The sequence below is a fragment of the Artemia franciscana genome, chromosome 11 (genome assembly GCF_032884065.1).
Source record: "Artemia franciscana chromosome 11, ASM3288406v1, whole genome shotgun sequence".
In the NCBI taxonomy this organism is placed as follows: Eukaryota; Metazoa; Arthropoda; class Branchiopoda; order Anostraca; family Artemiidae; genus Artemia; species Artemia franciscana.
In genome coordinates this window covers 6,135,790-6,156,036 of record NC_088873.1, presented here as the reverse complement: position 1 = coordinate 6,156,036, position 20,247 = coordinate 6,135,790, and the positions used below count along the sequence as shown (strand labels likewise).

At 34.4% G+C, this 20,247-nt stretch overlaps 1 long non-coding RNA gene across 1 annotated transcript in view; it reads left to right on the top strand.

The window, feature by feature from the left end:
* Positions 1-1,832: 1,832 nt before the first annotated feature.
* The window catches only part of LOC136032731 (uncharacterized), a 306,662-nt gene continuing 288,247 nt past the window's right edge, over positions 1,833-20,247 (top strand). Inside the window, exon 1 of the long non-coding RNA XR_010618769.1 lies at positions 1,833-3,215. This is a non-coding gene — a long non-coding RNA (uncharacterized LOC136032731). The remainder of the gene's footprint in view (positions 3,216-20,247) is intronic.

Genomic DNA, 20,247 nt, shown 5'->3' with positions numbered 1-20,247 from the left:
AGCTAGTGTATATATAAAAATAAGTTGTCTGTGTGTCTATCGAGTGGCGTTATGTTTGTGTTTCGACTGACGTCATGTTTGTCGAGTGAGGAAATTACAGACCGATACATCGGGACACAAATGACGACCAGGACATCTATCAATATATATAAAAACTAATAAAGGAACATAGGGAATATAAATGACGACCGGGACACTCAAAGAGAAAGTGACTGGGACACAAGTAATGTTCGATTAGCAATCACCATCAACAAAGCACCGGGACACAAATGACGACCGGGACACAGGGAATATAAATGACGAACAGGACACTCAAAGAGAAATTACAGACTGGGACACCGGGACACAAATGACAACCGGGACACAGGGAATATAAATGACGACCGCGACACTAATATATATATCTATCTATATATATATATAAATAAGTTGTCTCTGTGTGTGTGTGTGTGTGTCTGTCGAGTGACGTCATGTTTGTGTATCGACTGACGTCATGTTTGTTGATTGACGAAATTACACACCGGGACATCAGGACACAAATGACGACTGGGACAGCGGGACATAGGAAATATAAATGACGACCGGGACACTCAAAGAGAAAGCGACCGGGACACAAGGAATGTTCGATTAGCAATCACAATCAACAAAGCACCGGGACACAAATGACGACCGGGACACAGGGAATATAAATGACGACCAGGACACTCAAAGAGAAATTACAGACCGGGACACTGGAACACAAATGACAACCGGAACAAGAATGACGACCGGGACACAGGGAATATAAATGAAGACCGCGACACTCAAAGAGAAATTACAGACTGGGACACCGGGACACAAATGACGACCGGGACACAGGAAAACAACAACGACGGGGACGCCGGGAGGCACAGGGGGATATACAAATGACGACGGGGATACAGGGAATGTTCGATTAGCAATCACCATCAACAAAGCTCAAGGGCGATCATTAGAATAATGAGGCATAGATCTGAATACAGATTGTTTTTCCCATATGTTGCATGTTCAAGAGTCGGTAAACCTGACAATCTATTTATATGCACAGACAATGGGACAGCCAAGAATGTTGTACATTCGCAAGTTTTACGTAGTTAAAAATGTATATATAACTATCTATATTTACAGGTGGAACACAGGGACACGACTACAATGGCGCGTAACTAATATGGTGCGTAACGACTTGCGCGCGCGGTGGGGCTTGGGGGGCGCAAAGCGCACCCACCAACTAGGTGTTGGGGTGGCACGAACCCCAACAGCTAGTATATATATATATATATATATATATATATATATATATATATATATATATATATATATATATATATATATATATATATATATATATATATATATATATATATATATATATATATATATATATAAATATATATATATATATATAAATATATATATATATATATATATATATATATATATATATATATATATATATATATATATATATATATATATATATATATATATATATATATATATATATATATATATATATATATATATATATATATATATATATATATATATATATATATATATATATATATATCACAGGTGGGACACAGGGACACAACTACAATGGTGCGTAACTAATATGGCACGTAACGACATAGGCGCGTGGGGGGGCTTGGGGGGCGCGAAGCGCCTCCACCAACTAGGTGTTGGGGTGGCACTTGGCGCAACCCCAACAGCTAGTATATATATATATATATATATATATATATATATATATATATATATATATATATATATATATATATATATATATATAAATAAGTTGTCTGTGTGTGGATCTGTGGATCAGGTGACGTCACCTGAAAAAACTGGATGAGGTGACGTCAAAACTGAAAAAACTAAAAAAAGGCAAAAACTACAAAAAAACTAAAAACTAATAAAAAAAATAAAAAAGCTAAAAAACTAAAAAAACTAAAAAAAAGGCAAAAACTACAAAAAAAACTAAAAACTAATAAAAAAGCTAAAAAACTAAAAAAAACTAAAAAAAGGCAAAAACTACAAAAAAAACTAAAAACTAATAAAAAAAAATAAAAAAGCTAAAAAACTAAAAAAAACAAAAAAACTAAAAAAAGGTAAAAAACTAAAAAAACTAAAAACTAAAAAAAACTAAAAAAAAGGAAAAAACTGAAAAATAAGCTAAAATAAAGGTAAAAACCAATAAAAAACTAAAAAAAAAACTGAAAAAACTAAAAAAAGGCAAAAACTACAAAAAAAAACTAAAAACTAATAAAAAAAAGTAAAAAAGCTAAAAAACTAAAAAAAAACTAAAAAAACTAAAAAAAGGTAAAAAAACTAAAAAAAATAAAAAATAAAAAAAACTAAAAAAAAGGAAAAAACTGAAAAATAAGCTAAAATAAAGGTAAAAACCAATAAAAAATTAAAAAGAAAAAAAGGAAAAAACTAAAAAAAAATGTCATCTAAAAAACTAAAAAAAACTAAAAAAGGTAAAAACTAAAAGAACTAAAAAAGAAAAAAATAAATGACGACACTCAAAGAGAAAACGACCAGGACAAAAGGAATGTTCGATTAGCAATCAACAAAGCACCGGGACACAGGGAGTATAAATGACGACCAGGATATAAGTAAAAAAAAAACTAACAAAACTAAAAAGAAGGTAAAAACTACAAAAAAACTAAAAAGAAAAAAAAAACTAAAAACTAATAAAAAAAACTAAAAAATCTAAAAATCTAAATAAACTAAAAAAGAAAAAAAAAGGAAAAAAATAAAGGAGAAAAACAAAACTTAAAAAAAGGCAAAAACTACAAAAAAAACTAAAAACTAATAAAAAAAGTAAAAAAGCTAAAAAACTAAAAAAACTAAAAAAAACTAAAAAAAGGTAAAAAACTAAAAAAAATAAAAAAAAACTAAAAAAAGGAAAAAACTGAAAAATAAGCTAAAATAAAGGTAAAAACCAATAAAAAACTAAAAAGAAAAAAAGGAAAAAAACAAAAAAAAATTTCATCTAAAAAACTAAAAAAACTAAAAAAGGTAAAAACTAAAAGAACTAAAAAAGAAAAAAATAAATGACGACACTCAAAGAGAAAGCGACCAGGACAAAAGGAATGTTCGTTTAGCAATCAACAAAGCACCGGGACACAGGGAGTATAAATGACGACCAGGACATAAGTAAAAAAAAAACAACTAACAAAACTAAAAAGAAGGTAAAAACTACAAAAAAACTAAAAAGAAAAAAAAAACTAAAAACTAATAAAAAAACTAAAAAATCTAAAAATCTAAATAAACTAAAAAAGAAAAAAAATAAAGGAGAAAAACAAAACTAAAAAACGAATGTATATACAGACCGGGACACCGGGATACAAATGACGACCGGGACACAGGGAATATAAATGACGACCGGGACATAGGGACACAACTACAACGGAGACACCGGGGGAAACAGGGGGATATAAATGACGACCGGGACACCGGGACAGGGAATGGTCGATTAGCAATCACCATCAACAAAGCTCAAGGGCAATCATTAGAATCATGAGGTATAGATCTGAATACAGACTGTTTTCCCATGGACCATTATATGTTGCACACAGGTGGGACATAGGGACACAACTACAATGGCGCGTAACTATTATGGTGCGTAACGACTTACGCGCGCGGGGAGGCTTGGGGGGCGCGAAGCGCCCCCACCAACTAGGTGTTGGGGTGGCGCGAAGCGCCACCCCAACAGCTAGTATATATATATATATATATATATATATATATATATATATATATATATATATATATATATATATATATATATATATATATATATATATATATATGTATATATATATATATATACATACATATATATATATATATATATATATATATATATATATATATATATATATATATATATATAATGCATATATATATATATATATATATATATATATATATATATATATATATATATATATATATATATATATATATATATATATATATATATATATGGAATTAAAATTAAAATTTTTTTTTGGAATTTAAAAAAGAGGGAATAGTTGTGGGAAAAGTCAAAGTCACTTTTCCCAAATACATGCATATATATATATATATATATATATATATATATATATATATATATATATATATATATATATATATATATATATATATATATATATATATATATATATATATATATATATATATATATATATATATATATATATATATATATATATATATATATATATATATATATATACTAGCTGTTGGGCCCCCCCCCCCTGCGCGCGTAAGTCGTTACGGGCAATATTAGTTACACGTCATTGTAGTTGTGTCCCTGTGTCCCACCTGTGAATATAGATAAAAGGGAAACGATTTCTCTTTTCGTTATATATATATATATATATATATATATATATATATATATATATATATATATATGTTTTTAACTACGTAAAACTTGCGAATATACAACATTCTTCGATGTCCTATTGTCTGTGCATATAAACCGATTGTCAGGTTTACCGACTCTTGAACATGCAACATAAAATTGTCCATGGGAAAAACAATCCGTATTCAGATCTATAGCTCATTATTCTAATGATTGCCCTTGAGCTTTGTTGATGGTGATTGCTAATCAAACATTCCCTGTGTCCCCGTCATCATTTATATATCCCCTTGTGCCCCCGCCATCCCCGTTGTAGTTGTGTCCCTGTGTCCCGGTCGTCATTTATATTCCCAGTATCCCGGTTGTCATTTGTGTCCCAGTCTGTAATTTCTCTTTGAGCGTCCCGGTCGTCATTTATATTCCCTGTGTCCCGGTCTGTAATTTATCTTTGAGTGTCCTGGTCGTCATTTATATTCATTTTATTCACACATTATTGGATAATTTATATCGTTTTCGTATGATAATGAATGCTCATGTCAGCTTACAGTTATTGTAGCTGATAAACATATTCCATTGAATAATATCCTATAAATAAACATAGCCAGCGGTTTATACGCAGGAGTGTGGAAATACCCCCCTCCCTCCCCTTTTGAGCAAGGTGACCGCGTCAAAATCTAGTAGATACATCGGTATATAACAGCCTAGCCGACAGAAACGGCTTTATAGCTATTTTTTGTAACAGGTTTCTAGCCTATTTATCATAAAATAACAAGGGAGATTTCCAGCGTGCTCTTACGACGGCAGAATTTGAATTGAGAATAACAATGCTATTGACGTCTTGTTCGAGAGTTCATACAGTAAACACCTTTATTGGATACAATCTGGATATAATATCATTATACAGTAAGACTCAATCGTGATTCCCTATGGACTTCTCTTAATCAACCTTGAACTTAATTAACCTTGAACTGGAGTTCATACAGTAAACACCTTTATTGATACAATCTGGATATAATCTCATTATACAGTAAGACTCAATCGTGATTCCCTATGGACTTCTCTTAATTGAACTTGGATTATTTAGTTATTTGATCTCCTACGGACTTTTACTGAAAATATTACTACAATCAGAACTTGAGTTATTAGACAACTAATTATTAATTGTGAAAACATCTAAGTGACTGAGGTGTTATTTAATTGCATTCAAGATTGCTTATGTGCCTTACTTAAACTAAAATTGAGTAATTCTTTCTTCCCTTCAGTGTTGTGATATGTCGAAACCAAAAAACTATTGTACCGAGTGCCGACTGCTGGTAAGCACAAATTCTGTCCAATGCGTGTCAGGATACGGCCGTTGGTACCATGCGGGCGTTAATAAATGTGCCCAAATCGGACTAAAGAATCATTCCGGCGAATGGTCATGCATGGATTGTCTTGCAAAAAAAAAATACCCGTGATTCCGAAGTCGCAAGCATATCGACCCCCACAAAAGCCTAGTGTGAAGAGACCTGTAAGAGGAAGCGGAATCGGCCCCTCTTCACCACAAACTATTACGGGACCTAAAACTAACTTTGATATACCGAAAGGGACTAAGCCGTCTATGGTAAGTGTAGACATTCCCAACTATGAATCCGAAAACAACCCGTCTAAGTGAGAAAATTAAGACCCTTGATGCAAGTTTATTGGCATGTCAAGCAGAAAATCTAGAAATCCGGACAAGGCACTCAACGTTTCTGTCAGAAATGGAGGAAAAAAACAATCAAATTAATGTGCTGACAGGCCATTTGGAGGTTAAAGACTTTTTTATAGCCCAGCTGAAATAAGAACTCTCGGTGGCTATCGTAACCCGCCCTTGTGACCCTTCGCAAACCACCTGTGACCAAGTTTTTTCTCGGAGGTAGTTACCACTTTTGCCTACTCCTATCTCAACTAGCTACAGTTAAACATTCCTTTACTTTTACTGAAACCGTCTTTAGACCTCTAATTGTCTCAGGACTCTACAATTTTGGCTCTTGGATCACTAGTGAAAATTGGTTCCCTGTGTACCAAACAAATGATGCAAGCAAGGATATATCACACAGGCTAATGATTTAAGAAAGTTCCTGAAGAGAAAATTGAGAAAGACAGCTTCTGGGTATTACAATAGTAAGGTTAAGGATTTGTATTCTAACAAATCCAAACAATGGTACAGGAAAATTAAAGAGATTTGCGGGAAAAAACCCTGTTGAAGTTAATTTTCATCTCCCTGAGCCCATTTACAAGATAGCCAACGATTTGAACCTGCATCTTGCGTCCATAGTTCAAAGTCTCCCCCCTTTCACTGGCTCAGTTCAAACTATTCCTTCCTCCACAACTTTCCCCCAAATTTCTCCCTCTGATTGTATAAATAAAATCCAAAAGCTCAAAAAATCAAGTACTTGCCCATTAGACATCCCAATTGACTTGATTAAAGCTTTTTCAGACACAATTGCTGGACCTTTATCTGATATTTTTAACCAAATTACAAAATCTGGTAAATTCCCAAGCTGCTGGAAACTAGGTTTTATAACACCCATCCCAAAGAAATCTTCCAGTCTGACGATAACCAACATGCGTACTATTACACTCACTCCAGTTTTTTCTAAACTTTACGAAGGGTTCCTTTTTGACTGGCTTAAAATTAATATTATAACACGCATTGACATCCGACAGTTTGGTAATTTAAGAAAAACCTCCACCCATTACCTTGTACACTTGATTCACAGGATCCTAATTGAAATAGAGAAACCAAACGTTTGGCTAAACCTGGTTTTAGTCGATTTCAAAAAAGCATTTGACTTAGTTGACCACACTATCCTAGTTTATTTACTACATGATAACTTTGAAATTGACCCAATCTTAGTAAATATTGTAGTATATTTCCTGTCAGACAGATCACAAGCTGTAAAATACAAAAATCCCTTCTCTCACCCCCTCCCCAGGTACTGTGGAATACCTCGAGGAACCTTATTGGGACCACTATTATTATTGTCATGATTAACGAAATTGGCAAGGAATTCCCCCAAAGATGGAAATATGTTGATGACTTGTCGATCCTTGAAGTATGTCATAAGAATATTCAAAGTGACCCCGTTGAAATCCTAACCCAATGTTTGGATGAATTCAAGAATCTAAATATGACAGTAAATCCCACTAAATCACAGATAATGACAATCAACTTCTTGAAATCTACTCCTGCTTTTTGCGATCCGATCCCAAGCGAAATGCTAGTGAAACAGCATTTCACTATCACTCTATCACTTTACTGGGGTGGTCCCTTTGTCTAGTTTTAATCCGTGTTCCAGCTCTTTTCCCGCAACGCCTTGTTCTTTTCTGTCCGTACTGAGTAACGCATCCTGGCGGAGCCCTCAGCGGTCCAAGTTTGTCTAAACGAATGAAGGTAGATGGCGATAATGGTGAAAATGGATGAAGTCTCATGTTAATGAGCGTTTTCATGGTCTGCTGCATCAACGGCGCAATTACATCTATATGACTGTAAACAGTCATAAATGTAGATGGCGCTAATACCTGTCGAAGTGAATAAACTCGTAAATCGCACATTTTTCGTTTATCATAGGCATGAATACTGCACAAAACAAAGCCAAAAGGGTCAAATCTTTAATTACTTAAATTGTCAGGGAAAGAAACTAGGAACCCTAGCACTAACAAGCTAATGTAGGCTTGGGCTTGAAGCAGCTATTCAACGCTTGCTATGGCATTTGAACGGAATGTTTAACTATGTATTCGGAATTTTTGCACAACTATTTTTGACTATTCTATAGTTCTCATCAGTTGCTCATGCACTTCAAAAGGATCCAAACTTATCGTAAATGCCAGCAGGCTTGTCGCTGAAAGTTTCATGTACAAAGAGGCAGAATAAGATACCATTGTTTTTTTATTTATTTTTCCTCGCCTACTTTTGTTAAACTTTTTAAAGGACAATATTGAAGAAAATGAAGCTACAAACTTATTATTGCTATAGTTTCGATTCATAAGCCTGTATTCAATACGAGTCACAAGTAAGAAAACTCAAGCCGTACGTTCCTGTACATGTGGAAGTATTTGATATACCAATTTCTATTTCTTATTACAAAGAGAGCCTTTATTCACTTTCAAAGTTAAAATCTTGTAAACATTTTTGGAACACTCGAAAACTCATCCGCAGGCATTTTAAACAAATGAAGAAAATAAAAATACTAAAGACAAAAATATTAAAAATATATTCGATGACGATGTAAATAGCCTATATATATTAGCTTTAACGAATCATATAAAACCCATTTTTCATGATACATTACAAAGGATTACAAATAAAAGTATGAGCTATTACTAGAAGTAATGTTACTTAGAGGTATTTTATATTTATAAATACAGTAGGTTTTCCTTCTTTTTATTGTCGTGTTTCGGCACAAAGAGTCCTTAGCGGATTTTAAACGGACGTGTTTTCAAACTATTGATTTAGATGCAAATTGAAAAAAAAAATATTATCTAGAAATTGAAAGCCTGTACTTTTTTTTGGGGAATTACACATTTCTTAATGAGCATACAAAATTAACTCAATCAAGTTTCTTGTGATGAAGCCTCGAAAAATTAATTAAGCTTAAAGTTTTTGCGCTTGAAAAGTTTATTGTCATTAAAATCACCCATTAAAAGAGGATTTGAACTTGGTCTTCCTTTACCCTTTACAGTGCAACATAGTTTTGTTGTTTACCATTACTTAAACAGTCAATTGTGGTTTTGATTTTATATTGGTTTGTTAATGCAACATAATTTTAACGCATAGAAGGGTGAGAAAACTCGCAAAACATTGCATTAATGTTGATACTAAACATTAACAAAAATATAATACTTTTTTTTCCAAATACAAAACTTTTATGAAAAAATAAATAAATAAAAGACTCCCGAATGTAAATATTAAATTTGAAAGTCGAAAGAAAAAGTTGAGAAGTTTGACTTTTACCTCACAACCATTGGAGAAAAAAATCAGTTTTCTTTGTCTCAAAACTACAGATTAAATAAAAAACCGAGTGAAAAATTAGAATTTGGACTGAACCTGTTGCCTGAAATATCTCTTCTTCGTCGACTATCACCAGATTCAGGAAGTACCTTACCAAGAACTTCTTTGCTATATCCCTCATGGTCGGTGTAAGACCATAACTAGATAAACATACACGGATAGGTATTGATTCTCCACCAACAGGGGCTCCATCCATTATAGCATACTTTGCAATAGTCTCGTTTTCAGTGAAGACATTTGGTCCTGAAAAAAATACCAATAATTTATAAGACGAATGAGACCTATGACAGACCTATGGTGACTCCAGGCTTGTATTCTAGGTCCAAAAATTAACATTTTGAACAGGGCCTTTGGACTGTTTTTGGTAGAATTGCCGTTTCTTTGCCCTTGACAAAATCTGCCTACTAAGAGGTCACTGAAAAATGAGATTTCTGCGAATTCTCCACCGATATTTTCGGCGTAATATACTTATTTTTCCAAGTTGTAGTCATTCTTCAATCGACAATCTATGAGATAATATCCTATGTATACACCTCATCGAAGTTAGAGTTGTAGTTTTACTTCTATTCTAGGAATTCCAATATACTTCGGGAATTTGCAAATCGGCCAAAAAATATTGCTGCAAAACTGACTAAAGATTTTTTTCTTATTTTACTGATAAATTGAGAATAGCAAGCGTTCTTAACTTTGCACATGAGAAAAAAATGAATGAAGAACAATCTGCCTTAAATTACAGTTTACAAAACACTGAATGTAAAGCAGCAATAATTCTTTTATAATTAAATTAACCTGCCATTACCAGCACAATGGCGGTGCCAAGTAAAGAACGATAAAAATTAAATACTTTTTTTTTGTTAGGATACTTCGTATGGAAGAAACTATCGTAAGAACTTCAAATGAAACTTATTTGATTTAAAATTGGAAGTTCTATTACCCCTTTTAAGAGTCAAACGTAACTGGAATGCACCCAGCACTCTCTCCTGGTCCTTTTTTACTACTCACCCCAAAAAGACACCTGATCAAAATTCGAAGATATCTATTTTATTCAAAATAGTCGAAAAGTTCAACAACTATGTCTCTAGGGATAAAAAGAATTTCCATAGTCCATATGGGAAGGGCTTTAAGTGATACAAGTGGCCAAATTTTTGAACTGTATAGAGGAACCTCTAATGATGTTGCATTGGAGCTCTCAGAGCATGTCGTCGGGATGCTGAACTAAATCAAAAGACACCATGTGCATCCAAGGTTATCAAAGGAATGTGTATGTGACATCTAGGGAATGCTCAAGTCCATTGAATCTAAGCAGTTACGGCATGCTGAGTGGTATGTTTCACTTAATCACAAGAAACTATTTCAGAATATAACTATTCAGAATATCTCGGTATAAGCATGCACAAAGATTTGCCGAATAAAATAAAACGACCTGTAAAGCACAATCGGATCATAAGGCAGTATCACCAATCCGACTGGGCAGAATTGCAAAACATTACAAACATTGCAAAAAATTACAGTTTACAATACACTGAATGTAAAGCAGCAATAATTCTTTTATAATTAAATTAACCTGCCATTACCAGCACAATAGCGGTGCCAAGTACAGAACGATAAAAATTAAATACTTTTTTTTCGTTAGGATACTTCGTATGGAAGAAACTATCGTAAGAACTTCAAATGAAACTTACTTGATTTAAAATTGGAAGTTCTATTACCCCTTTTAAGAGTCAAACGTAACTGGAATGCAACCAGCGCTCTCTCCTAGTCCCTTTTTACTACTCACCCCAAAAAGACATCTGATCAAAATTTTAAGATAGCTATTTTATTCAAAATAGTCAAAAAGTTCAACAACTATGTCTCTAGGGATAAAAAGAATTTCCATAGTCCATATGGGAAGGGCTTTAAGTGATACAAGTGGGCAAATTTTTGAACTGTATATCGGAACCTCTAATGATGTTGCATTGGAGCTCTCAGAGCATGTCGTCGGAATGCTGAACTAAATCAAAAGACACCATGTGCATCCAAGGTTATCAAAGGAATGTGTATGTGACATCTAGGGAATGCTCAAGTCCATTGAATCTAAGCAGTTACGGCATGCTGAGTGGTATGTTTCACTTAATCACAAGAAAATATGTGGTATTCAAATATCTGAAAACCAAATATTTAAAATAAGTTAAATTTAAAGTTAAAACGAAGATCTATTTTAAAAAACGAGCGATGCTTTTCTATACGCATATACATTTTTTCTAAAAAACGACGCTTTAGCTTTTTTATGAAAATTGACAGTCTACCAGTTACTGGTGTGAAAAAAAAACGATCTAGACTTGGGAAAATTGGCTAACAGCCTTAACTTTGGAAAAATAAAAAAAAAAATCCCATATTTATTTCAATGGTTATTTTTACACCCCCTATAAAAACAGTCATTTTCAAAATTACTGACAGATGTTTACACTTTAAACGAATGTTTACACGTGTTCTTACATGACATATGTCATGATACAGCAGACGCTCAGTGTTATATATGCCAAATATTTGAAATGTACATTAAAATTTCATTTAACTATTCAGAATATCTCGGTATAAGCATGCACAAAGATTTGCCGAATAAAATAAAACGACCTGTAAAGCACAATCGGATCATAAGGCAGTATCACCAATCCGACAGGGCAGAATTGCAAAACTGCTCGTCGGCAATGCCATGGAGTAAATATACAAAAGACGACCCAGTTAAAGCAGTGTCACTCTCCGAAAAAGCTATTACAAAAGCTATTGAGCAATGTGTCCCATCAAAGACAGTTCAAGTCACTTCCCTAGATAAACTATTGTTCAATGCTGCTTGTAGAAAGGTGACTAGGGACAGAAAGAAGACCCATCAGAAATGGCGCTTGACCAAAACGAATGAGAATCGGGCTATTTCTATTTGAGCTCAGAATAAATCTCGCCAAGCTAGAACTGATTATAAACGCAATTTTGAAGTAAAGCTAAAAAACACCCCTGTAAAGCAATGGTGGAGGATTGTCGAAAAAGCCCTACCCTCGTCCAAACTAACTTCAATTCCATCACTTCATGTTGAAGGGGTGATGATGCATTCTGGCCAGGAAATGGCGGATTCTCTTGCATATACTTTTAAAAAGGTCCCTCAACTTGATGACGCAGTAGTCACCCCTCCCCTTTTCCACAACAAACAGACGCAAAATCACAGGTATAAACATAACCAGTAGCAAGGTTTTTACAACGCCCCTGTCAGCTGGATGTCAATAAAGCTTTAGGGCCCGATACGATATACAATATCATCCTCAACAGGTGTATACCTTAAATCGCTGGTCTTCCCGCCTGTTTCGAAATCGCTTTCCAGCAGGAATTTTTCCAAAGGCCTGCAAAGTTGCCCGTGTAGTCTCTGGCCCTAAGGAAGATGATGACCCTACTAATGCAGGATCTTGAGTCACACCACTTATTGGCTGACACAAAATACGGTTTTCGTAAAAAATGGTCTACATTAGACTGTCTAATTCCACAGTACCAAGAGTGGGTCGAGCTCTTGCCTCAGGGACATGACATTCGCTATGTCTCTTTTGACATCACACAATCCTTTGATCGTAATAACGTAATATCGTAAACGTAATATTTGTTTGGATTGATTCAATTCGTTTTCCTGTACCATCTTTTTTCTCAAGAAAACTACTGTCATTGTTTTCTAATACACGTTTTGCTAGTGAAAAATTGTCTAACTCATTTGACTCGATTAATCCCCTTTGAGAAAGAATTTTAAGAAAAAACACGTATTATTCGACTTTTACTTAATTGAAAAAAAATACTCATCTATTTTCTCTCCTATGTCTCTAGGAATGTCTCAGTACCATTATGCTACAGCAACCAAAAAAATTGTTCCGACCAGGATTCGAACCCGGACCTATTACCAGCGAGCAAGCGCTCTACCATTTAAACAATCGGTGCTATATATGAAGAAATGATATACCATGTACTTGAATAGCCAAAATTGTTATTTATGCTCTGGCATACTTTAGAGACGTGAATATTCTCCAAAAGAGAATAGCTTTCCTGAATAGAGAATAGAGAAAAAGAAAGAGAATCCTGAGCGTTTGAGGGGACAATCCGACTAACCTCTGACGTCGTATGTGTCTCAAAAACGCTTGGATTAATCAGATTAATAATCGGAAAAGTAAACAAACGCACCCATGGTCTGCTGCATCAACAGCGCAATGACCATCTATATGACTGTAAATAGTTATAAATGTAGATGGCGCTAATACCTGTCGAAGTGAATAAACTCGTAAATCGCCGATTTTTCGTTCATCATAGGCATGAATACTGCACAAAACAAAGCCAAAAGGGTCAAATCTTTAATTACTTAAATTGTCAGGGAAAGAAACTAGGAACACTAGCACTAACAAGCTAATCTAGGCATGGGTTTGAAGCAGCTATTCAACGCTTGCTATGGCATTTGAACGGAATGTTGAATTATGTGTTCGGAATTTTTGCACAACTATTTTTGGCTATTTTATAGTTCTCATCAGTTGCTCATGCACTTCAAAAGGATCCAAACTTATCGTAAATGCCAGCAGGCTTGTGGCTGAAAGTTTCATGTACAAAGAGGCAGAATAAGATACCATTGTTTTTTATTTATTTTTCCTCGCCTACTTTTGTTAAACTTTTTAAAGGACAATATTGAAGAAAATGAAGCCACAAACTTATTATTGCTATAGTTTCGATTCATAAGCCTGTATTCCATACGAGTCACAAGTAAGAAAACTCAAGCCGTACGTTCCTGTACATGTGGAAGTATTTGATATACCAATTTCTATTTCTTATTACAAAGAGTGTCTTTATTCACTGTCAAAGTTAAAATCTTGTAAACATTTTGGAACACTCGAAAACTCATCCGCAGGCATTTTAAACAAATGAAGAAATTAAAAATACTAAAGATAAAAATATTAAAAATATATTCGAAGACGTTGTAAATAGAATATATATATTAGCTTTAACGAATGATATAAAACCCATTTTTCATGATACGTTACAAAGGATTACAAATAAAAGTATTAGGTATTACTAGAGGTAATGTCACTTAGAGGTATTTTTATTTATAAATACAGTAGGTTTTCCTTCTTTTTATTGTCGTGTTTCGGCACTAAGAGTCCTTAGCGAATTTTAAACGGACGTGTTTTCAAACTATTGATTTAGATGCAAATTGAAAAAAAAAATTATCTAGAAATCGAGAGCCTGTATCTTTTTTTTGGGAATTACACATTTCTTAATGAGCATACAAAATTAACTCAATCAAGATTCTTGTGATGTAGCCTCGAAAAATTAATTAAGCTTAAAGTTTTTGCGCTTGAAAAGTTTATTGTCATTAAAATCACCCATTAAAAGAGGATTTGAACTTGGTCTTCCTTTACCTTTTATGGTACAACATAGTTTTGTCGTTTACCATTACTTAAAAAGTCAATTGTGGTTTTGATTTTATATTGGTTTGTTAATGCAACATAATTTTAACACATAGAAGGGTGAGAAAACTCGCAAAACATTGCATTAATGTTGATACTAAACATGTACAAAAATATAATACTTTTTTTCCAAATACAAAACTTTTTTGAAAAAATAAATAAATAAAAGACTCCCGAATGTAAATATCAAATTTGAAAGTCGAAAGAAAAAGTTGAGAAGTTTGACTTTTACCTCACAACCATTGGAGACAAAAATCAGTTTTCTTTGTCTCAAAACTACAGATAAAATAAAAAACCGAGTGCAAAATTAGAATTTGGACTGAACCTGTTGCCTGAAATATCTCTTCTTCGTCGACTAGCACCAGATTCAGGAAGTACCTTACCAAGAACTTCTTTGGTATATCCCTCATGGTCGGTGTAAGACCATAACCAGATAAACATACACGGATAGGTATTGATTCTCCACCAACAGGGGCTCCATCCATTATAGCATACTTTGCAATAGTCTCGTTTTCAGTGAAGACAGTTGGTCCTGAAAAAAATACCAATAATTTATAAAGCGAATTAGACCTATGACAGACCTTTGGTGACTCCAGGCTTGTATTTAGGTCCAAAAATTAACATTTCGAACTGGGCTTTTGGACTGTTTTTGGCAGAATTGCCGTTTCTTTGCCCTTGACAAAATCTGCCTACTAAGAGGTCTCTGAAAAATGAGATTTCTGCGAATTCTCCACCGATATTTTCGGCATAATATACTTATTTTTTCAAGTTGTAGTCATTCTTCAATCCCCAATCTATGAGATAATATCCTATGTATACACCTCATCGAAGTTAGAGTTGTAGTTTTACTTCTAATCTAGGAATTCCAATATACTTCGGGAATTTGCAAATCGGCCAAAAAATATTGCTGCAAAACTGACTAAAGATTTTTTTCTTATTTCACTGACGCATTGAGAATAGCAAGCGTTCTTAACTTTGCACATAAGAAAAAAATGAATGAAGAACAATCTGCCTTAAATTACAGTTTACAAGACACTTAATGTAAAGCAGCAATAATTCTTTTATAATTAAATTAACCTGCCATTACCAGCACAATAGCGGTGCCAAGTAAAGAACGATAAAAATTAAATACTTTTTTTTCGTTAGGATACTTCGTGTGGAAGAAACTATCGAAGAACTTCAAATGAAACTTATTTGATTTAAAATTGGAAGTTCTATCACCCCTTTTAAGAGTTAAACGTAACTGGAATGCAACCAGCGCTCTCTCCTGGTCCCTTTTTACTACTCACCCCAAAAAGACATCTGATCAAAATTTAAGATATCTATTTTATTCAAAATAGTCGAAAAGTTAAACAACTATGTCTCTAGGGATAAAAAGTATTTCCATAGTCCATATGGGAAGGGCTTTAAGTGATACAAGATGCCAAATTATTGAACTGTATATAGGAACCTCTAATGATGTTGCATTGGAGCTCTCAGAGCATGTCGTCGGGATGCTGAACTAAATCAAAAGACACCATGTGCATCCAAGGTTATCAAAGGAATGTGTATGTGACATCTAGGGAATGCTCAAGTCCATTGAATCTAAGCAGTTACGGCATGCTGAGTGATGTTTCACTTAATCACAAGAAAATATATGGTTTTCAAATATCTGAAAACCAAACACATAAAATAATAAATCTCTTGCAGATGCATTAAGTAAAGCAGACCTATCCATAAATTCTAAGGTGAAGAGTCCTCCTTTTTTCGATATAGTACACCAAGTGCCTGACAGAACGTATAAAAATTATCTATGTGATCTCGCTAGTAATTGTATAGAACTTGTTCAGTTAGGATACTAGGTCATTTCGATTAAAGTTTGAGTCACGTAAGCACCTATTTTATGCCACTGATAATCCCCTTAATATTGGTTATGTGCTAATATTGATATTGGTTTTCTAAGTGTGCTGGTGACCACCAGAACTCCAAAGAAAAGCCGTGTCAGCTTGTCATGAAATGTGCTCTCTGTCGCCCCTCTGACCACCCGTGAAATTCGTATAAATTACCAGAAGCACAGAAACTACTGCTGCAGAAATGAACAGTCAAACTTTAAAGATAACTACTTGGAACATAAATGGGGGTGTTGTTAATAAAACGCTTATTCTGTATCCCCTAATGGAGTCATGTGACGTATTTTGTACACAAGAACACGTTCTCTCCAATAAAATTCTGGAAATTCTTTCAGTGGACTGATGGTTGAAAGTATTTGGGGTTCCAGCAATAACCAGTCAAAGTGGAAAAGGTAGGCCGTCCATTGGTATGGTGGTACTCACCCGAGCCGAACTTTTACCAGTGATTCACTCGTTTTCTGACACTTATATTGCGGTTAAAATAAACGAAACTGTAATTTACTCAGTGTACATGCCAACTGCCAGTCGACAGTCAACAAGACCTTAAGTCTGAACGCAAGTACAGTATTGCTTGTAAAAAGTTAGCAAGTTCAGTAAATGCTTCAGAACAACAGTGACTAAACGTTATACTAGCGGGTGACATGAACTGTAATCTTTTTGGTATTAACCCATCATCACAAAACTTTCTTAATGCCCTCACCGGTCTTGAGTTTCTATTGAACAATCTTGATTTTGCATAAATACATAATTCGGAAGCAACCTCAGCCCTAGATTTCTTTCTTCAAACCAAGCAAAGGAAATTGTCTCTCCCCTCTCTATATGTGGACAATATTATCAACATTTCTGATCACTTACCCGAATCCTGTTCTTTTGATACAACTATACAGCCAAGCATAGGTCTCAGCAAAGTCAGGAAGTGGCGTAAGAAATCTGACTGGAAGAACATCATTATAAACATATACCAGTCTGTTTTCGATGAAACTCTGGGAAGGATCAAGGTAGCCTACCAACTTCTAAAAACAAATCCTAGTCTGAAAACTACTGAGAAACAGGCTGATTTAAATGTATACTGCATGGAAATAATCATGCTTTGAGAGTCGCTTAAAGTGCTGTGGTACCACAACGCAAGATTTGCATTGGTACTGAAGTTCCACACGAGAAAGAAAACTCACTCCTAGCTCAGCTTTGTCACACTTCTAAGTTTTGACACAAAATGTGGATGGATATATTAAAGCCTCGGTCAGGTGCTGTGAATACGATGAGGATTTATCTGAAAGGAAAGTTTGCCAAATGCCTGCAGAAGCACAATACTACCATTCTGGATGAAAATGGTAATACGCTGAAAAGTGACCCAAATGCCATGTGGTATTTTCTTAAAAGGAAAAAAAGAAGTGATTGCGACGGTCACAGCCCCTGATCTACAAAAGAACAATGGGATAGTTATTACAAGTTAGAATTTGCAGCACCCGACGCTCTGCCTGTGTCGAAATATGAAGAAAACCTTGATCTCTTGTTAAGTGAAGCATCGCCGTCACTCGGGTTTGTGGTAACTGTTTCTGATGTTCGGGCGGCGATAGTTAAAGCTAAGAAGAAGTTCTCCAACTGTGTGGCATGCATTTAGCTCATGGCTGCCAAAGGGTCCTTGAGCATCTCACTCTGTTATATCAGAGGGTTTTCACTTGCGGTTTAGTGACAGATTCTTTTGTGTTGGGGTCGTCACCCCGGTATTAAAAAAAGGAAGAGACCTAGTTCTCAAAGGCCCCAAGCAGTAATCCCAGTTCTTTGAATTTAAAAACAAAAAACAAAAGAGGGAATAGTTGTGGGAAGAGTCAAAGTCATGGCCAATGGTAGTAAAAAGCCTAGACAGATTGTTCAATTAAGTGGGCAGCTTCTTTTTATTGATGAGTTACATAAAGTTTGTGAAAGCCCTGACAACCAATTTGGTTTTAATCAATCTGTTAGTAGGGAATATGATAACCATATGATTTGTAATGTACTTTTAGAGTATGACCAGACGGGAGAAAGGGTTATAGCAGCTAGTCATGATGTACGCCAAGCGATTGATTCTGGTGTCCATGCTCAAATGCTGTCGTGTGCGTTTAAACCTGGCCTTCATAGACCACTCCGAAATTTGTATAAAAACTGAAGGTTATGATTAAATTCCCGACAATTGATGGTCCACAACTTTCGGCTGTAGTAGTTCTTGTAGAAAAAGGGATGCTGCAAGGGGCACTTTCTTCCCCTCCCCTTTACAATAATATTTGCATAGAATCACAAAGAGATATTGAGATGAGTTTTGTGTTTACAGATATAGATATATCACTTTTAAATTATTTCGAAAATATTCTGAATTTAAGCCGTTCTTTTGGGATAACAGAAAAGAACTTTGATGTCATAAGTAACTTTTAAATTAAATCAACCTGTCTTTTAATGAAAATAAGAGCGAAATTGTTGTTTTCAACCATCAAAGCTCAAATAAGTTCCTAATATCCGACATGGAAATTATGTCGTGAGACCAGCGCCTAGTTTAGTTTACCTCGGGCTCCCAATCGGTTGTGACGCGGAATTTACAAGATTACTGCTAATTGAACATTGGACCAGCAAGATCCGCAAATCTTATTGTCTACTCATATCTGCCAAGACAAATGATAATAGACATATAAGAACAAGGCTTTTCACTGCACTAGTGCAGCCCTGCGCTATTGATCTTTCCCCACTTTGGGCTCTATTAACCGATCGAAATAAGCGTACCATCCGGTCATTGTTTTACCATTTTGTGAGTTCTTGCTAGGTCTACCACCCTGGACTAAAAACTCTTGGAATAGTGAAAGATATAGCATTGTTGATCCATACTTGTCTGTCCAAAATCGGCTTTCTCGCTATGTCCGATCCTTCTGCAAGAACAATTCCCTGTATGGGACGATGATACCATAATCTTCTTCTTCTCATGAATTATCTTTCTAGTTTAGTTATATTTTCACTTATTATTTTTATATTATTTAGCTTAAGTGTTTAGTTTTTGGTCGTTTTGTTAATTATATTTGACTTTTTCTTTTCTCCCATAGTGTTATCTGTGTGGGCTAGAAACAAATGATGAAAATGAAGAATCTGAAACGTGAGTGGGGGTCTATACTCTGTTTGTAAATTTTTCTAGTTTAACAATACAGCTGTACTTCGTCTGTTCTACTGATCTGTTAGTCTATTTTGTTATGCTGTTTTTCTTTATTATATTAGCTTTGTTGTGATTGCTATTGTTGAATTATGTGTAATTTTGTTTTGCTTTGCTTATTAATGTTTTCTCTGTACTCCACTGTTTATACTTTTGTATGTTTGTGGGTAATAAATATTATCATTATTATTATAATGAATGCACTTGGGCTCCGTAAACAAAGAAGCCATATGATACTATTTTCATTAATGTAATGGTTTCTGAGCTGTTGAATTAACAATTCACATCTCAAACTGTTC